This window comes from Capsicum annuum, chromosome 3, assembly GCF_002878395.1.
Source record: "Capsicum annuum cultivar UCD-10X-F1 chromosome 3, UCD10Xv1.1, whole genome shotgun sequence".
Taxonomy (NCBI): Eukaryota; Viridiplantae; Streptophyta; class Magnoliopsida; order Solanales; family Solanaceae; genus Capsicum; species Capsicum annuum.
In genome coordinates, this window is record NC_061113.1 from 180,619,081 (window position 1) to 180,637,907 (window position 18,827).

Genomic DNA, 18,827 nt, shown 5'->3' on the forward strand with positions numbered 1-18,827 from the left:
CGATGTTGGGTAGGCGTCAAATCTTGCTATGACTTATTCTTTCTTAATAGAGGTGTTGAAGTGATTTTATCACTTACTCCCTCCCTCTCAATTTATGTCTTTTAAATATTATAACTTGTTAAGTATTAGATTTATAGTATTTTTTTCCATGGTTTCAATTATATAATTTTTATTTCAAATGCGTTAAAGCTTTATCTCAGATTCATCGTTAAAGTTAAGTTTGAATCTTGAAATTTCAACTGTGTTGTGTTATTGAGACAGAAGGGAGTATTTTGTGGCCTAATAAGGAGATGAAAGCTCTATGGTCCAGTGTAGTAGCCTTTTCTGGTTCTTATAATAGTAGCTCTTTTCTGGTTCTTATAGTGGTAGCAGCTTTATTCTAGCATAACTTGCTCGAACTCTTTGAAAATGCTGATGGGTGCAGGTGAGGTCCTCCAAAAGTGGTGTATTTCTAGAGGATCCAACACAGGTTCGGCAATATTTTTTGAGAGTGCGAGCAGCATAGTGTCAATAATGTAGTGATTGATGGGTAAATAAATTGTCTGTCGATGCAGCAAATTTGTGATGAGGTTGGTGAAACTGATGAAGACCGAGATGAGATGCTTCTTCAGATAGACCAAGAGTGCTTGGGTGTCTACAAGAGAAAAGTTGCCCAAGCAGTGAAGTCAGGGGCTCACCTTCTTCAGGCTTTGGCAGATGCCAAAGTTGAATTCTCCAGGCTGCTATCAGCCCTTGGGGATAAAACATAAGATGGAATTGGGAGTGCTTGAATTTCAGATTGGGTATGGATGGGCGGAACTATTTAAAATTCTTTGCCAGAAGTCATTAGCTAATATTCACTTTTTGTTTTGGGGTTTATTTGCAGCCTGAGAAGACTTCAGGTTCAATCAAGGAACAACTTGCAGCTATAGCACCAGCACTGGAAAAACTGTGGAAGCAGAAAGACGATAGGGTAAAAGAGTTCTTGGAGGTACAATCACAGATTGAGAAGATCAGCAGGGAGATTGTGGGGACTAATGAGAAAGTAGAGAGTCCTAAAGTAGACGAGTCTGATTTGTCTCTTACAAAGCTGGACGAATTTCATGCACAGCTTCAAGATCTTAAAAAAGAAAAGGTTTAGCAATATTTTAGTAGGATTTATTCCTTTGCAACTGTTAAACTGGTTCAGCCTCCAACGAGCTACTCACAGTACATCCTTGTTTAATATTGCACAGTGAGAGACTGCACAAAGTCCTTGAATTCGTGAGCACAATACCTGATCTATGTGCTGTTCTCGGCATCGACTTCTTTAGTACTGTCACTGAAGTTCACCCAAGCCTGAATGATCAAGTCTGGCTAAAACTGTCTTAGAACTAGAGGGAGATAAGAAGCAAAGATTGCAGAAGGTAAATGCCCTTACACTTTTAAGTTGGTCCTTTCACTTAGCCTAACACTTCATATCAAGTTGGGATCTACAGTCGGTGAACAGTCAATAATGGAGATATATTGAAATACCTAGAAGTTATTTCAAATTTTCTTCTACTGTACTTTGATTCTTAAGTACTGCAGATTTCATCTACACTGAACAAGGGAATTCTTGCCTTTCTGTATATGGATTCTTGTCCATCCCCTGCACATGATAGGAAATTTTCTCCTCTGAATTGTTAACATTATTAGCCTCTCATTGTTCACAATTGCCCATGATATCACTTGTTGATGTTGGACTTGCTTGCCATTGCTAAGTTGCTTCTCTGTATTGTTTTTTCACTATTATTGGGAAATCACATCAAGATGGAATTTAAATGAGGCCTTCAGATGTGTCTAACCAGTGATCTCTCATGTCTACATGATAAATGTTTGGCTAGTCCTCCATTTCTTTGAAACACACTCTCTAGCATCGATCCCCTCTTGCAGCTCCAAGAACTTGCAACTCAACTGATTGATTTGTGGAATTTGATGGATGCAACCAAAGAAGAACGGAGCTTGTTTGACCATGTCGCCTGCAACATAGCGGCTTCAGTTGATGAATTCTCAATTCCTTGGGCTCTTGCTCTTGATCTGATTGAACATGTATTAGGAGATGATATGATTTTGAAATCTATTTTGAGCATTTACAGTTGCTTGTCGCTAATTGTTTTTAACTTCTTATCACCCAGGCTGTAGTGGAAGTTGAAAGGCTTGATCAGCTAAAAGCTAGCAGGATGAAAGAGAGTGCTTTCAAAAAGCAGGCAGTGCTTGAAGAGATTTCCGCTTGTGCTCTCATAGAGATTGACTCTGAGGCTGCACAACACAAAATTCTGGCACTAATTGATTCTGGAAATATTGAGCCTGCAGAGTTGCTTGCAGACATGGGCAACCAGATTGTAAAAGCAAAAGAGGAGGCTCATAGCAGGAAAGAAATATTGGATAAAGCTGAGAAATGGATGGAAGCTTGTGAAGAAGAGAGCTGGCTTGAAGAGAGAATAGGGTAAATATATCTTGTCTTCTTCATGCTGTCTTGTTTATGAAAATATGTGATGAATTGAACTTGATTGTTAGAATGCTACTTTCAGTGGAAACACCACCTCATTGCTCTTTTTTTGGCTTTCTAAGATATTACTCTTTCTAAAATAGTAACAATTCTTCCTTGCTATCATATTTCTTGGTCATATGATGCTAGGACACAAATAAATTGCACTCCATCAATTCCAACTCATGACAGTCTTTCTATTTAGGGGCTCTCCAAAATTTTACACAATTCTATTTCTCTACAACTTTCAAGAATTTAAAGTAATAACACTTTTCACATTTTAACTTCGATTAGCTTTGATATGATTGATTCTCACATTTCAACTGCTAATTTAATATTTTCTTACATCGTCATTAATATATATTTCAAGTCAGTTAACATTTTAAAATGCCGTCCCACTCAAATGGTGTCACACAAAATGAAACGGATGGAATAATTGAAATCATAGGGGATCTATCTTGAAAAAGAATGTGGCTATTCATGCTTTGTGCTTTTTATACATGTAGCTTCCAAAGAGATCAGGTTGAAGAAACCAGTAAGGCATTCTTTGATGAGAAAATACAAGATTCTTGTATGTGTAATGAAATTTTAGCTGCTTGCATTACAAAATCTACATCATGAAATTATGGTTAATTACTAAAAGAAAAAAGTAATCGCAATTTCCATAGAAACTTTAGTTGTTGTGGGAGCTTATTGATGCACTCATATGTGGTATCTGATAGTTAGCTGTAGAAGATAATCAATCATCCGCCTAGAAACCAACGTTTCTAGTTCTGCCTTCATCTATACTATCTTTATAATTTAAAAGTGCTAAATATGATTCAGACCTGTAAGATTTTGGAATTTGGTTAAACTATGGTTTGCATGCCCCTCGTTCATCAAAATCATGTCAAAGGTGTCTCTCCTGAAATTATGATGGTAAAACGTCATCATTTATGGTGAAACAGGATCAGAACCGGTATAATGCAAGCAGAGGTGCACACTTAAATTTGAAGAGGGCTGAAAAGGCTCGGATGTTGGTCAGCAAAATTCCAGGTAATACCAAATGTTGATAGATATCCTTAAATAGGTGTGCATTATTTTGACTAAACCGAAAAAACAAACTAAATCAAATTCCTTTTGTTATTAGGTTTGGTCTCGGATGAAAGATGTAAAATTTTTCGTTTCTTTGTTTAGTTTTGGATTAAAAAATAACAAAACCTGAAAAATAAATAAACTGAATTATCATACGTATACATATGTATATACATATTACTTTTCATATTAAGCACATCTGATTCTTGGAGTATGATCAGTGAAGGAACCAATTAACATTAAATAAGTACCTACTTAATGCTACTTGACATGTTTCTGGGATGTTATTCATACCACTATTACCATTAAATGGATTCCTTTTATACTCTATCTAGTGTCTTAGATTACTAAATTTGCTATTCTACTCAAGGAGCTTTGAGATTATTTGCTTTTTGGAGGAAGGCCAACAATTTAAGTTTTCATCATATTTATACATATTGCCGAGTTTGAATATGTAATCCCTTTGTTTGCAATGTTGACACATTCCTTAAACCAGGTTATAACACTAATTGACAATGTTGGCTGTGTAGCTCTTGTGGACTCCTTGATTGCCAAAACAAGATCATGGGAGCAAGATCGCAACACCACGTTCACATATGATGGTGTTCCACTGCTTGCCATGCTAGATGAATATATGATGCTCAGGCACGATAGGGAAGAGGAGAAAAGAAGGTTGAGGGTAAGTGCATTATTTTTTAGGCGTGTGATCAATTTTTTTGACGCTTAATAATCAAGATAATCAATCTTTGTCTTTTTCATTGTTTTCGTGTTCAATTTCATATCCATAAATTTACTATATAAAGGGCTCGTTATTACATATATTCTATTGGTGTCGGGCAGGACCAGAAAAAGTTTCGTGAGCAAATCAAAGAATCAGAAACACCTTTTGGATCAACACACCAACCCCTGCTCGACCGCTTGGTACAAAGAAGGCGGTCGGTTCACGAGCAAGTGGGTCGGCCAACAGAAGGCTGTCTCTTAACTCACACCAAAATGGTTCCAGGTCAACAGTGGAGATGGGAAGAGAGACCACTCAAGAATAGTTGCTCCTGTGAACTATGTTGCCCTTTCAAAAGATGACGCAACCTCTCACGTTTCTGGAACTGAACACATTCCGAGCACACCATAATCACTACTGAATTAGAGACGTATGTGTATTATCTTCTATTGCCATTAATAGCCCGGATCATGCAGCAGGATAAATATATTGACGAGTAATCACATAGGGACCGATAAGCTATTTGTGTTATAGTGGTAATATTAGAAATTCCTTTGAATCGTTTGCATTTGCTCGAGTTCAGGATCGAGTTTGTTTATGCACTTCTAGCAAATGTTTTCAATGCTTGGCTTTTAAAACAAAGCCACCTAAACATTTTATTAATAAGGAAAAGCACTTTTTACCAACTACAGCACTCTAAGTTGATTTTATTCCACAGATGCGGCAAGCAAAAAATTTATGAAACAACATACTGAGCAGAGAAATGGCTTATTAGCTTTTTACAACATAAAAGATCATTAGTTTATATCTAAAATGGCCTTTGTTCAATTGAAATACTAGTAAAAAGGCAAGACATCTCATTTCCTGAGTGTACATTGGCTAGCTCACACCTATCCATCAACTGATTTTTCACCGGGTGTCAAAAGAGTTTGGTGTTCAACTTTTGTTCTCATTAAAAATATTTGTACAAAGGTAACCGTGGTGCTACACACCAGCTAGAACTTCTCCCTCCTTTTCTCCATCTTCTTCCCATTGTAACGGGTGAAGTACATCAGACAAAGAAGGAAAGGAGATCAACAAGGCCAAATCTGGGGCACGACCGACAAGGCCAACCCCATTCGCTGAGAGACTGAATTATGATATGACCCCTTTAAGCTCAGTAGAAGCATCTTACACGAGATATTGGCCGGTTAAGATAAGTCCAAACTACAACTGTTTTCGTAGAATTCGGGATTCACTCCTGAAGACTCTTAACCACATTAATAATTGAATCAGGCAGATGGGGATGCATACGATGGGCAAGAAGTTCATTTAGGGCTACGTTATAGCTACACGTCTTCCCCCATTTGTATATCATACTTTGAATTATAAATAATATTACTTTTGCTCCATTCATGTTGCTCTCAATCTCAAGCTCCTATTTCTACAAAGTCACTGTATTCCGAAACTATCGACTGACAAATACCTAAAGACTCTTGAATAAGAATCTTTTACTTTGCTTTGGTTGCTTATTTTTTATTCATTATTCTCGCCGGACATGGCTTTCTGTTTGTTGAGGATCCATGGGAGTAGACCTCTTGCCACAAAACTGATATTGCATCGATGGTAGCTTTGGGCCGATTTTGATTCATCACACAGATTGCTACACATTTTGAGTCTATCTACATAGATTAAGATTTGACCCAAATCAACAAATCTTCTTGTACTCATTATTTTCCTTATACAACTTAGGAGAAATATTGTAGTATATATTTTAATATCCGGTACCTAATTTAGGACTCCTAAGTAGGTGAAAAGTATTAGAGGTAGACTAGGTTTGTACGCTTATTTACTTGTCTAAATAGGATTCGTTGTAAAGAGATCATTCGTTCATCATCAAAAAAGAAAAAATTTCCGCGACTCTTTTCTTTTCTTACATGATATCAGAGCATATTTGATTACTATCACCTCCCATCAATTTTCTTTGGTTCTTCAATATGTCAAACATTTCTCAAACCTCTGATGAAGCAACAGAGACCAGCACGGTCAATAATTCTGTTGCAATTTTTGGATCCTCTACAGTTAATATAGTTGATCAGAGTCATTCCTACTACCTTCATCCCTCTAATTATCCAAGAATGTTGTTTCCATCGTATTTGATAGGAAGGAATATAGAGGTTGTAGGAGAGCAGTAATTATTGCTCTTCTATCAAGAGTAAGTTAGGATTCGTTGATGGGTCTCTAACCATCCCTTACTCTGATTTTGGACTCCAACAAGCTTGGACAAAGTAGAATGACATAGTGTTGTCGTGGTTGTTGAATTCACTCGCTAAAGATGTTGCAAAAAATGTGTTGTATTCAAGAAGCACAAAGGATCTCTGGAAGGACTCGGAGTAAAGATCTAGTCAGATTAATGAAGCAAAATTATTCCAGCTTAAAAAATAGCTAAGTGCAATCACTCAGGTAAACACATGTGTTTCAACTTATTTTCACTAAAATGAAGAGCTTATGGGATGATGCAGATGTCTTGAATACTTTTTTGGCTTGTGCATGTTATTGTTAGTATGGTGCTATGGAAAAAGGGCATAAGTCATATTAAGATTGTTAGCCTCCTAAGTTTACGTTTTAATAATGACAAATTAATGAGTGGATCTTTGCAGGATATTGGAGGACTGCTAATGATGGAAGAATGGATGAAGCAAATAAGGAAGCCGGCTCCAGAAATAGAAGGACATCAAATCATGATCCGTGACATCCAAGAAAATCAATCAAAATGAAAACAATCGAAAGGAAAATCTCGGTCCTCAAAACCCAGCAAATTAGATCAATCACAATCAAGCAAAAGTTAGGAAAGGTCACAAAGAAACTTGGAAGAGCATTAATTACTACAAGAACAAAAACAAAAAGAAAAGATGACAGACATATCTGATATGGACGTGAGTAAAAGTTGTATATGGACATATCTGATATGGACATATCATACGGCCACATTCTTCAATCAAAGAATTAATTCAAATTCTTGATTAAGAAGAAATCACTTGAGTTTCCTTACGAAGAGTAGCAGCCGAAGACTATAAAAGAAGAAGACTAAAGATAGAGTATGATCGAGTTAACTTTGTAACATAAACTGAAGCTATGTCATAAAATTTGAAGAACAAAATAAGTCTTCGGAACCTTCTTCCCATCATTAAACTAGAGCCCGACATTGAACGATCTAAGAAATCATTGAAACCTAAGGAGACTAGAAGTAGGCACCACATTGGTGTTCTGGACCAGGATAAATCTCTGTGTTGTTACTTTACATTCGATTATTTATTTGCTTAATTACTTCGAACCTAATCTATTTTGTAAAGTGTACTGATTTGTAAGAGAGTCGATTGTGAAGAGCCAATAGTCAACTCACACATGATTTTCAATCCCCCCTCTTGAATTTCAATTGGTATCAGATTAAGTCTCTCCAATAGTATTTCTTAACCGCAAGTGAGAAAATATCAAATGGCAAATTATCAAATTCCCGGTGCTCTTCTTCAAGATAGTCACTCTTCCATAAGACCATCATACTTCAATGGACAACATTACTCTTACTGGAAGAATAGATTCAGAATCTTTGTCCAATCAAATGACTTCTAAGCTTGGGTTGTCATCAAGAAGGGTCCAAAAACGATTCTAGGATTCAAAGAGAAGTAGAAGGACAAAGGTAAGGAATCTAGCAGTACTGACATAGAAGACCTTGAAAGTTTAGAGGTCACCAAAGAACAACAAAAGGTAATCCAAACTAATGCATATGCTATAAGTTTATTTCTTTGTGCAGTTAGTGGAGAAGAATACGACAAAATATCAACTTGCACGATTGTAAAATAAATGTGGGACAAATTGAAGGTAACCTATGAAGGAACCACCGAAGTCAAGAAGTCAAATATTGTTGTCCTGGTCAATGAATACGAGCTGTTCAAAATGGAAGAGAATGAGAACATTGAAACAATGTTTTCCAGATTCAACAAGATCATATCTGAACTGAAATCACTGGGGAAGATCTATCCACATAGTCTGCAAGTCCAGAAGTTGGTCCAAAGTCTTTCAAAAATTTGGAAAACCAAGGCTGTCATTCTGGAAGAAGGGGATCTTCACAACATAACATGTAACGAACTATGAGGTAACCTCATTGTATATGAACTAAATTATATCAACAGGTACCATAAGGAGGAAAAAAAGAAACCAGTATCCTTTAACACTACTCCAACTGAAGAAGAGGACATTTTGGAAGATTCCAATAGCAAAGGAATAGCCCTTATTAATCGTGGAGTAAGGCAGATCATGACATAGAGACAACAAAAATCCCAAGGAGCCAAAAATAATGACTCTACAAGAAACGATGATCATTGTGAAAGGCCTGGCCACTTCAAACAAAACTATCTGGAATTAAGAAGAAGAACATCCAGAAAGATTCAAAATTTTGGAGCTTGGAGTGATGAAGATGGAATCGAAGAAGAAACAGAAGCCGCAAATATATGCTTCATGAAAATAGGTGAATCTAGCGAGGTAAGACTACACGATTATCATAATTAGGATACTCTTGAATCTAATTTAGATATGATAACTAGCGAGCTTTAAAAACTTACAGATGAATATAAAAAACTCGCTCAAGAGAAGAAAAGTTGCCAAGCTCGATTTAAATGAAAACTCGAAGAGGAACAAAGAAGTTAATAAATAGAAATTGAAGCATGTCAAATTAAAGTTGACTTACTTCATGAAAAGTTTGATGATGTAAAAATAAAATTAAACAGTATTAAGAGATCACCAAGTCACAGTTTTGTGAGATCAAACTCTTTTAAGAACAATTCAAGTTCTTCATCAGAATCATTTAAATTAGCCAAGACCTCCTTATCCTCTCGAGGGATTGTTTGTTTTATATGTGGACAGAGAGGGCAAAGATACTAAAGCTGCAGGCATAAGCCTAAAATTATGTGGGTTTGGAAGTCCAAAGGAAGCACATCTAACCCGCAAGGATCCAAGACCATTTTGGTCTAAACAAAATTAATTTTCTTATTTTACAAGAATAGGCCCGCAAGAGCTATAAGAACGGAATGTGGGTCATTGATAATGGATGGTCCAGACACATGACCGGATAGAAAAAAAATTTCTACTCTAAAAAATAGAAGAAGGATCAGCCAGATTCGGTGACAATGCTAGAGGCAACATCATTGGAGTCGGCTCACTAAAACTCGACTCATCATGTGAATTCACTTAAGTATATATAGTAGACGACCTTAAACACAATCTGCTTAACATTAATCAGCTGTGTGACACCAGATTTGGAGTCTTCTTCAAAGCTAAAAATTGCTCAATCAAACATAACTAAAGAAATATCTCTCTCATCGGTGAACGCATTGACAATATTTATGTCTTAAATAGTCCTGAATTTGCTACCTTAACTTGCCTCACTGTCCAAACCAATGATACTTGGTTGTGGTACAGAAAGCTTGGGCATGCTAGTATGCATATCATTGAGAAGTTATCCAGACTGGAATTAGTAAGGGGTCTGCCAAAACTCAAGTTTGAAAAAGATCAGATCTGTGATGCCTACTAATTGGGTAAACAGACCCGGACATCATTCAAAGTCAAAAACGTCTCTACTACCAAACCTCTTCAAACAATCGACATGGATCTATTTGGCCCCACCAAGACCACAAGTATTGGTGGAAAGAGATATGTTTTCATTATAGTTTATGATTACTCACATTTTACTTAGGTAATATTTCTTTCTCATAAACATAAGGCTTTCACAAACTTTAAGATTTTTGTAGAAAGGTATAAAGAGAAGATGGACACCTCATCACTTACGTTCATAGTGATTACGGAAGAGAATTTGAAAATAAGGCATTTGGAGAGTATTGTGCTCAGAATGGATACTCTCAGAACTTCTGTTCACCTCGGTCTCCTCAGCAAAATGGTGTAGTGGCGAAAGAATAGGTCTCTCTAGAAAACTGTCAAGATTATACTGTTAGAACATAATCTCCCAGATCACTTTTGGGTAGAAGCAGTGAGCACAACATTCCACATCATTAACAGATGCCTGATCAGACCTATTCTAAAGAAAATGCCTTACAAACTCTGGAGAGGAAAGAAGCCCAACATTAGTTATTTCCATCCTTTTGGCTAAAAATATTTTATTCACAATAATGGTAAGAATAACTTGGAAAAAATTGATCCACAATGTGACAAAGGTATTTTCCTTGGATACTCTCCAACTAGTCGTGCATACAGGGCCATTAATAAAAGAACTTTGTGTGTTGAGGAATCTATGTATATTGTATTTAATGAATCTAATTACCCCTGATGAGTTTAACTGTTGATGAAGAATAAGTGAGTAATCTACAATCTGGAGAAAATAATAGTATAACCTCTGAGCCATCACAAGACAAGTTGACTACACACCCTCCAGAGTTGACTCCCATAGTAGAAACAGTGAAACCAAGTATTCCAAAAGAATAGAAATACGATGCTATCTACCCAAAGAAACTTATCATCAGAAATCAAGAAGATAGAGTACAAATAAGAGCATCATTAAGAACACAAGCATCTGTTGCCCTTGTGTCTCAAACTGAACCAAAGAAAGCCGATGAGGCCCTCAAAGATGAATTATGGGTTGTAGATATGAAGAAAGAATTGGGCCAGTTTTAATGAAATCAAGTTTGGAGCTTGGTTTAAAGACCAAGAAACTGCTCGGTAATTGGAACTAGATGGGTCTAAAGAAACAAATTGAATGAAGAAGGTAAGGTTAGAAAAAATAAAGCAAGACTTGTAGCTCAAGGCTATTTCCAACAAGAAGGTATTGATTATGACAAGACCTTTGCCCCCGTGGCAAGGTTAGAGTCAATTAAAATTTTATTAGCTTTTGTTACCTTTAAATATTTAAGCTATATCAAATGGACATAAAAGACGCCCCCTTAAATAGTTTTATTCATGAAATTTTTTTTGTAAAACAAACCCTAGGCTTTGAAAATTCATCGTATCCAAATCATGTTTTTAAATTATCAAAAGCACTCTACGGCCTCAAACAAGCTCCAAAGGCTTGGTATGAGAGATTGAGTACTTTCTTACTAAATAACAATTTTCAAAGGGATAAAATTGATATAAATCTATTCATACAGAAGCTTGATTCAAATCTTTTTATTATGCAAATTTACATTGATGATATCATTTTTGGTAGTTCTAATATCTCTCTGTGTGAGAATTTTGCTAACTTGTTGAAAAGAGAATTCGAAATGAGTCTTATGGGTGAGCTCACATTCTTCTTGGGATTACAAATCAAAAAAATCCCAAAGGCACTTTCATCAGTCAAGCCAAGTACACGAAGAAACTCATCAAGGCCTATGGAACTCCAATGAGTCGATCCACAATCCTTAATTTGGACTCGTCTGGTAAGGATATTGATGATAAATGTCAGGGGAATGATAGGATCACTACTTTATCTGACTGCCAGTAGACCAGACATCATGTTCAGTATATGTAAGTGTTGCAGGTTCCAGTCAACTCCCAAAGAGTCTCATTTGACTACCGTCACAAGGATCATCCGATACCTTATAGGAACTCAAGACATTGGACTATGGTACCCTTGCTCTTCTCATTTTGACTTAATTGGATATTCAGACGTTGAATTTGTGGGTGATAATAGTGATAGAAAAATCACCAGTAGAACTTGTCAAATTCTTAGTAATGTCCTAATTTCATGGCACAGCAAAAAGCAAACTCCAGTTGCACTTTCAACAACTAAAGTCAAGTACATAGCTATTGGAAGTTGTGGTACTCAAATTTTATGGATTATGCATCAACTACTTGATTTTAATTTATCTTTTAAATCAATTCCCATTATGTACAATAACACCAGCGATATTAGTCTATCTAATATACTATGCATTATTCTAGGGCGAAACATATTGATATTAAGCATCATTTTATTCGTGATCATGTAGAAAATGGTGATTGTTAACATATGTTGATTTCGAAAATCAACTGGAAGATATTTATACGAAACCCTGTTAGAAGAAAGATTTTGTTACCTTAGAAAAAAAACTTGGTATTCTTAGTATTAATGACCTATGAACTTTATTTTTGGAAAAAAATTTGCTCTAATTGTATGGTTATTTTAAAAAAAAAAATCAAAAGGAAAGTCATCATCACCCTCACCATTTTTCATGACTCTTTTACATTCTCTACACTACTTTTGCCTTCCCAACACTCCTTCGACTGCCACCATTTCACTTTCATCAGTCACCCTTTCCCTTATACCTCTTCGTCTTCCGCTCATCTATCGTTACCAACATTTGTATACTTCCCCCACTCCTTCTCTAGTTCTCCTAACCTCCATCTTCTCTCTATATATGCCCCCTTTAAAATTTACTTTCTCCTCTCTCCCATGACTAGAACCTGTTCAATGGCGACTATGTCCAAATCTCTTCCCAAATTCCTCCCTGACAACCCTGTTCTTCTCTCTGAGTCACCTGATGAGTCCTCAATGGACTCTCAAACAACTCTCATCAAGATACGTCATCCTAATCCCTGTCAATCCCCCCTTCTGCCAAGAAACCTCGTCTATACCTTTTTCTCTCCCTCCCTTCAGAGAACATGCACAAGTTCTGGGCATGCTCTCACAAATACAAATTCTTTGTCTTTAAGGGTCGCTCTGTTGTACCCGATCTCATTATCAATCTTCGTCAATTAAAATACTGCTTCTGTAATATCAATCACTTTTTTAAGTTTCAAGATTTTTCCCCTGTCTTTTTTCTCTGTGGACTTCTGATATATGAGGATCCAGTTCACATGTTTTATGTGAATCTTCGACTCTCCCATGATAGTGGTGAACTCGAGACTCTTGTTCTTGGCACGAGAATTATTATGAATGATTTTCTGTTCAAGAATACATTTGATACTTAGTTTTCTGGTAACATATGTTTTATGAATGGTAACTGGCCCGATTATTTTGAGGCTAACTTTCAAGAAGCCAAGAAATTTTTGCCAGATACTAACTCTGCTTTGACTAATTTTGGTCCCCTGTCTCTCTGTTTCAAGTTTCACATTATGGCTCACATAATTGTTACTACACTGATTCCCCTAAAAACATCTCTGAGCAATATTACCGATCAAGATATTTTTGTACTGTACTATTTGGTTAAGAAAATCAAAATCAATTGGCAACATGGATCCATGAGTACATTCTTGAAAGATCATCTGATGCTCATACCTCTGCCAGTTTATCGTATGGCCTGCTTATTACTTAAATTCCTCAGTATTACTAAATTGATCTATCTGCTTACACCTAGTAGAGGTTGTTGCCACTTATGATTCAAAGACGTTTGGAAGTATGGGGTATGTTTTGGTTAAAGAGGATAGGTGCAAGAAGGATTCTGCTCGGACAAGGTTGAAACTTACCAAGGTAAGCAAATTTATCTCTAACCCTATGATGCCTATTTTGAAGGACCTAGGGGAGATTAAGGATCGGTTCAAGGCCATTGAGGATAGTGTTGTACTGTTGAAGGAGTTGAATTCTAAAATTCTGGACCTCGAGAAAAGTACCAACACAGACATAGGCGTGGTTAGGTTTGCTCTGATGGATTCAAATAGGAAGGTATAAAATTGTTTACTCAGGTGTTCACCCGAATAGATTCCCTCAAGATCCAAGTCCACTCCTCTAATGATGATCTAGTTATTTCCATCTAGAATTCCTATTCCTCCTTCTTAAAAAATGTTGAAAATCATATGACACTTTCTGTCATAACATGCATAATACTTTGACCTACTTTCTCAAGAAGCAATGAATAATGATGACTTTTTTTTCTTTTTATTCAAAAAGAGGTCAGGTCCCTTGTGTTGATGAGTTGTAAGATGATTTATTACACCCTATATACTCCACTATTTTTCTCTACCTAGTTAATATATTATATATATCTGCTGCTTGTCTACTATTTTATTTTTTTATTATGCTAAAAGGGGAGAAAAATAGGATCATCAGGAACTCAGGAAGCTCCTACTAATCAAGGGAAGCAATTCGACTAATGATAAACGAAGGTCGGCCAATACTTAATATATGTGTACAAGTCAAGGGGAGCAAGTTGACAGACAGAGAAGTCAACTGATGTTTACACTCGTTTGTCATTATAAAAAAGGGGGAGATTGTTAGCCTTCGAAGTTTATATTTTAATAATGACAAACTGATGAGTGGATCTTTGTAGGATATTAGAGGACTGCTAATGATGGAAGAATGAATGAATCAAATAAGGAAGCCAGGCTCCAGGAATAGAAGGACATTAAATCATGATTCGCAGCATCCAAGCAAATCAATCAAAATAAAAACAATCAGAAGGAAAACCTTGGTCCAAAAAATATAGCAAATCAGATCAATCACAATGAAGGAAGAGGAAGAAAATATCACAAACAAACTTGGAAATAACATCAATCACAACAAGAATAAAAAGAAGAAAAGATCACGGACATATCTGATATAGACATGAGTCGAATCCGTATATGGACATGTCTGATATGAAAATATCATACGACTACATTCCTTAAGAAATCAATTCAAATCCTTGATTGAGAAGAAATCTCTTGGGTTTCTTTACTAAGAGTAGCAACTGAAGACTATAAAAGAAGAAGACTAAATATAGACAATTATTATGGAACTTTAAGAAGAATCTCAAAGTGTCTCAATCTTAGTCTTATGAAGCTTTGTAACTCTTAGTTTACAATTATTGTATAAAGAGTATGATCGAGTCAACTTTGTATCACAAACTGAAGCTGTGTCACAAGATATGATGAATAAAATAAGTCTTTAGAACTTGTTTTTCATCATTGTACTCGAGCTCGATATTGAACGATCTAAGGAATCATCAAAACCCAGGGGGAATGAAAATAGGCACCACATTGGTGTTCCGCATCAGGATAAATCTTTGTGTTGTTATTTTACATTTGATTATTTATTTGCTTGATTAATTCAAACCTAATCTTCTTTCTAAAGTGTACTGGTCTGCAGGAGAGTCGACTGTGAGGAGCCAATAGTCAACTCACAAAAAAAATTCAATTCACCCCCCCCCCCCCCCTCTTGAATTTCAAAGACGAGCGACTATTATAATTTTTAATGGCTTTGGAGGATACTTTCGTAGGGGAGATAAGTAAAACATTCTATTGTCTTCCTTGCCTTTGACATGACATACGCTCTCTTATCATATAGGATGATAAACACAGAAATTTACACTGCTTCCATCTATCCTAGATCAGCCTCCTTTCTTGCTTTAAATCTCCAAGAAGAGAGGAAATTCAATGGCAACAAACCATAGAAAACTAATTTTAACTTTAAAAAGATTAATGTAATGTTTAGTTATTGTAAGAAACCAGGACACACTATAATTAAGTGTTATAGGATCCATGGCTTTCCAACTAATTTCATGTTTACAAAGCAGAAGAAATTTTAGGCAAGGTACTCAATCCAACCACAACTTTGAAATAGGTGATGAATCAATTATGAACAATGTTGCACAATCTAGGATTTTGAGCAAAGAAAATATGGGACAGCTATTGGAACTTTTCCAAACTGAAGACTACACAATAAAATGGAGTTATTTCTGAAGCCTCTACCAACATGAGTTATGCATCTATAACTATTTTTTTAACTTTTATGCGGGCCTGGTTAACATTAACAATGAATCTTAGATATAAGACAATGGTGCTAGTCAACATTTTCAAGCTTTAAAGTATTACCAAAATGGATCATAATAAATCCCAAATTCATACATAATAAGAGCCACTCATTCAAGATCAGTGTCTAATTTTCGAAATATAGTATTGCACAAAGTTTTATACATACTTTGTTTCATATTTAATCTATGTTTGTGTACAAGTTGTGCAGACAACTAAAAAATATGTCTTATTCACTACTAATTCTTCTTTCATGTTTTACTGAAGAACCCTTAAGAGATTGGTAGAGAACAAGAAGGACTCTACATACTCAAATCAAGCCAGTCGGATGATCTTTCAAAAATTCCAGTCAAGAAGATCTCTAGTTTTAGTTCCTATCTTAGTTTTCGTTTTAGTAAAAGAATTTTCAATTCTAATTCAGTTTCTACTTCATGTTTGATTCAAATATCAAGGAAAAACTATGACATTATATGTTGGGCGTATTACTTTAAGAAGTATGAATAATGTTCATTTTGATTCCATATCTTCTTGTAAAAAATCTACCGTTTACTGTATTGTTTCTCTATGGATAAGCAAGAAACTTTCCTTTCCCACAAGTAATATTTCTAAAAAAGAAGCTATTGAGTTAATACATATTGATATTTGGGGACCATATAAGGCACCAACACATGATGTTCACAGATTTTTTCTTACTATTGTGGATTATTTTAGTAAAGGAACGTGAACTTTCTTATTAACCAATAAATCAAATGCTATAACAATACTCAAATCTTTTCTATCTATGGTAAAAAGACAATTTCAAATCAAAGTCAAAATAATAATATCCAATAATATTGTTGAATTGGAATTTTAGAAAACAGAAAGAAAATATTTTATTTCTCAAGGCGGATAACATCAAACCTATGGTGTGTCTACCCAACAACAAAATGGAATTGTAGAGAAAAAACATGAATATTTACTAGAGACATCTAGGGCTCTTTTATATCAGTCCATCTATGAATCTAATATTGGGGAGAGTACCTTTTGGATGCAACTTATCTAATCAATAGATTTTCATCTAGACTCTTACAAAATAAGAAACCTGTTGAGGTTTTTTTCGAAACTACAGCCCACTATTTCAATCTCTAATGTTTTGGATGTCTATTGTTTTTCTCACTCTACGCTCCCAGAGATCTCAATTGGATCCTAGGGCTTCTGCATGTTTTTGTTTGGGATATCCACATGTAAATAAAGAATACAAAGTTTTACATATCTTAATACTAAGAAAATTATGTTTCTAGAGATGTATTTCATGAAAGTATTTTCCTTCTGACTCAACCAACACTGCTGGTTTATCTTTTCCTAGTTTGAAAAACAATAATTCTGTTGATCCCATACTTGGTGATTCTGAATCTCTAGTCCATACTGATCACATCCCTCTCCAAATTATATTATTGTCATATTTTTTCTCACCTCAGTCCTAGTACTGATGATGATAATTGTTCTAGTTTTGTCACTACTACTATGGATACTTCGCCAATTTTTTCTTCTTCCTCCATGTTTCCTTCGGAAACCTCCTCAACAACATATAAAGTTCTTCCCACACCAACTACAGATAGTATCTCTGTTCTTTGGAGATCATCCAGGGAACACAAAGTTCCTGTACATCTAGCAGATTACAGCTATGACTCTGTGCACCTGGCGGATGTCAGCTCATTTTGTTTCTCAACTTCCATCTCTCATGTCTCGCTTTCTGTTACTAACCTGTTCTTAGAAAATTAAATTATGCTACATTCTCGGTCTGATATACATACACCTGTTAGTTATAAATAGGTTGCATTATATAAGAGTTTGAAAAAGACTATGGACAAAAAAAATTTAGGCTCTTTAATTGATCAAGACTTGAGAGGTAGTTAAATTTCCTTGGTTAAAAAGCCTTACGTTTAAGTAGGTCTATAATGATAATAACATAATGATGGTATCATTAAGATACTAAGGGCTAGATTAGAACTTTGAGGTGATAAATAGAGGGAGGGGATTGACTTCAATAAAACATTTTCCCTCTTTGTCATAATGATCATTATCAAGTGTCTTCTTGCTACAATTATAAACAAAATGATGGGCTTTTTATTAGTTGGATATTAATAATGTATTTTTACATTGTAACCTCTATGAAGAGGTCTATATAGAGTTCCCTGTTGGGATTGTTCAACCTTCAATCTTCACCATCTCACGTCTGCAATCTTATAAAATTCACTTTTGAACTACATCAATCTTTCAGATAACGGTATTCCAGATTGATGACTTCTTTTTGTTTGAAAGGACCCACTCATTATCTTAATGGTTATTTTTTTTTGTCAAAAACTTTGATTTATCTATTTCTATTGTGGTTTTCTATGCTAATGACCTTATTTTGATAGGTAATGACAACGCAAAATTGCAATCGTTAATGGTATTTATCCATGAGGATTTTCGAATCAAGGATTTGGGAAACTTACATATTTCTTGGGTATAAAAGTGAAAGAACCTCAAGGCCTTATTTGTACTCAACACATGTTTACAATTGACTTGCTAAAGGAATTTGATGTCACTCATCTTGCTCCTGTCTCTTATCTTCTTAACTTAATATTAAAATGTGTCTTAATGAAGGGGCTGTTATTTTTAATCCCACTATCTATTGTCATTTTTTCAAAAATCTAAACTAGCTTAATCATATCAGACCAAATCTTTTCTTCGTTGTGCAATATTTAAGCTAGTTTATGCAAGATCTTCGTCTACCTCACTCTACAACAACTATGTGTGTTCTTCACTATTTGTCCAAAGACCCTAGTTTAGGGCTTTTTATTAATCATTCTCATTTCTTTCAGCTATTTGCATTTTGTGACTTCGATTGGGAACCTG

The 18,827-nt window shown here is 35.4% G+C and overlaps 1 pseudogene; it reads left to right on the forward strand.

Moving 5' to 3' along the window:
* The first annotated feature begins 290 nt into the window (after nt 1-290).
* Nucleotides 291-4,876, forward strand: LOC107865328 (annotated as a pseudogene).
* Nucleotides 4,877-18,827: the final 13,951 nt, after the last annotated feature.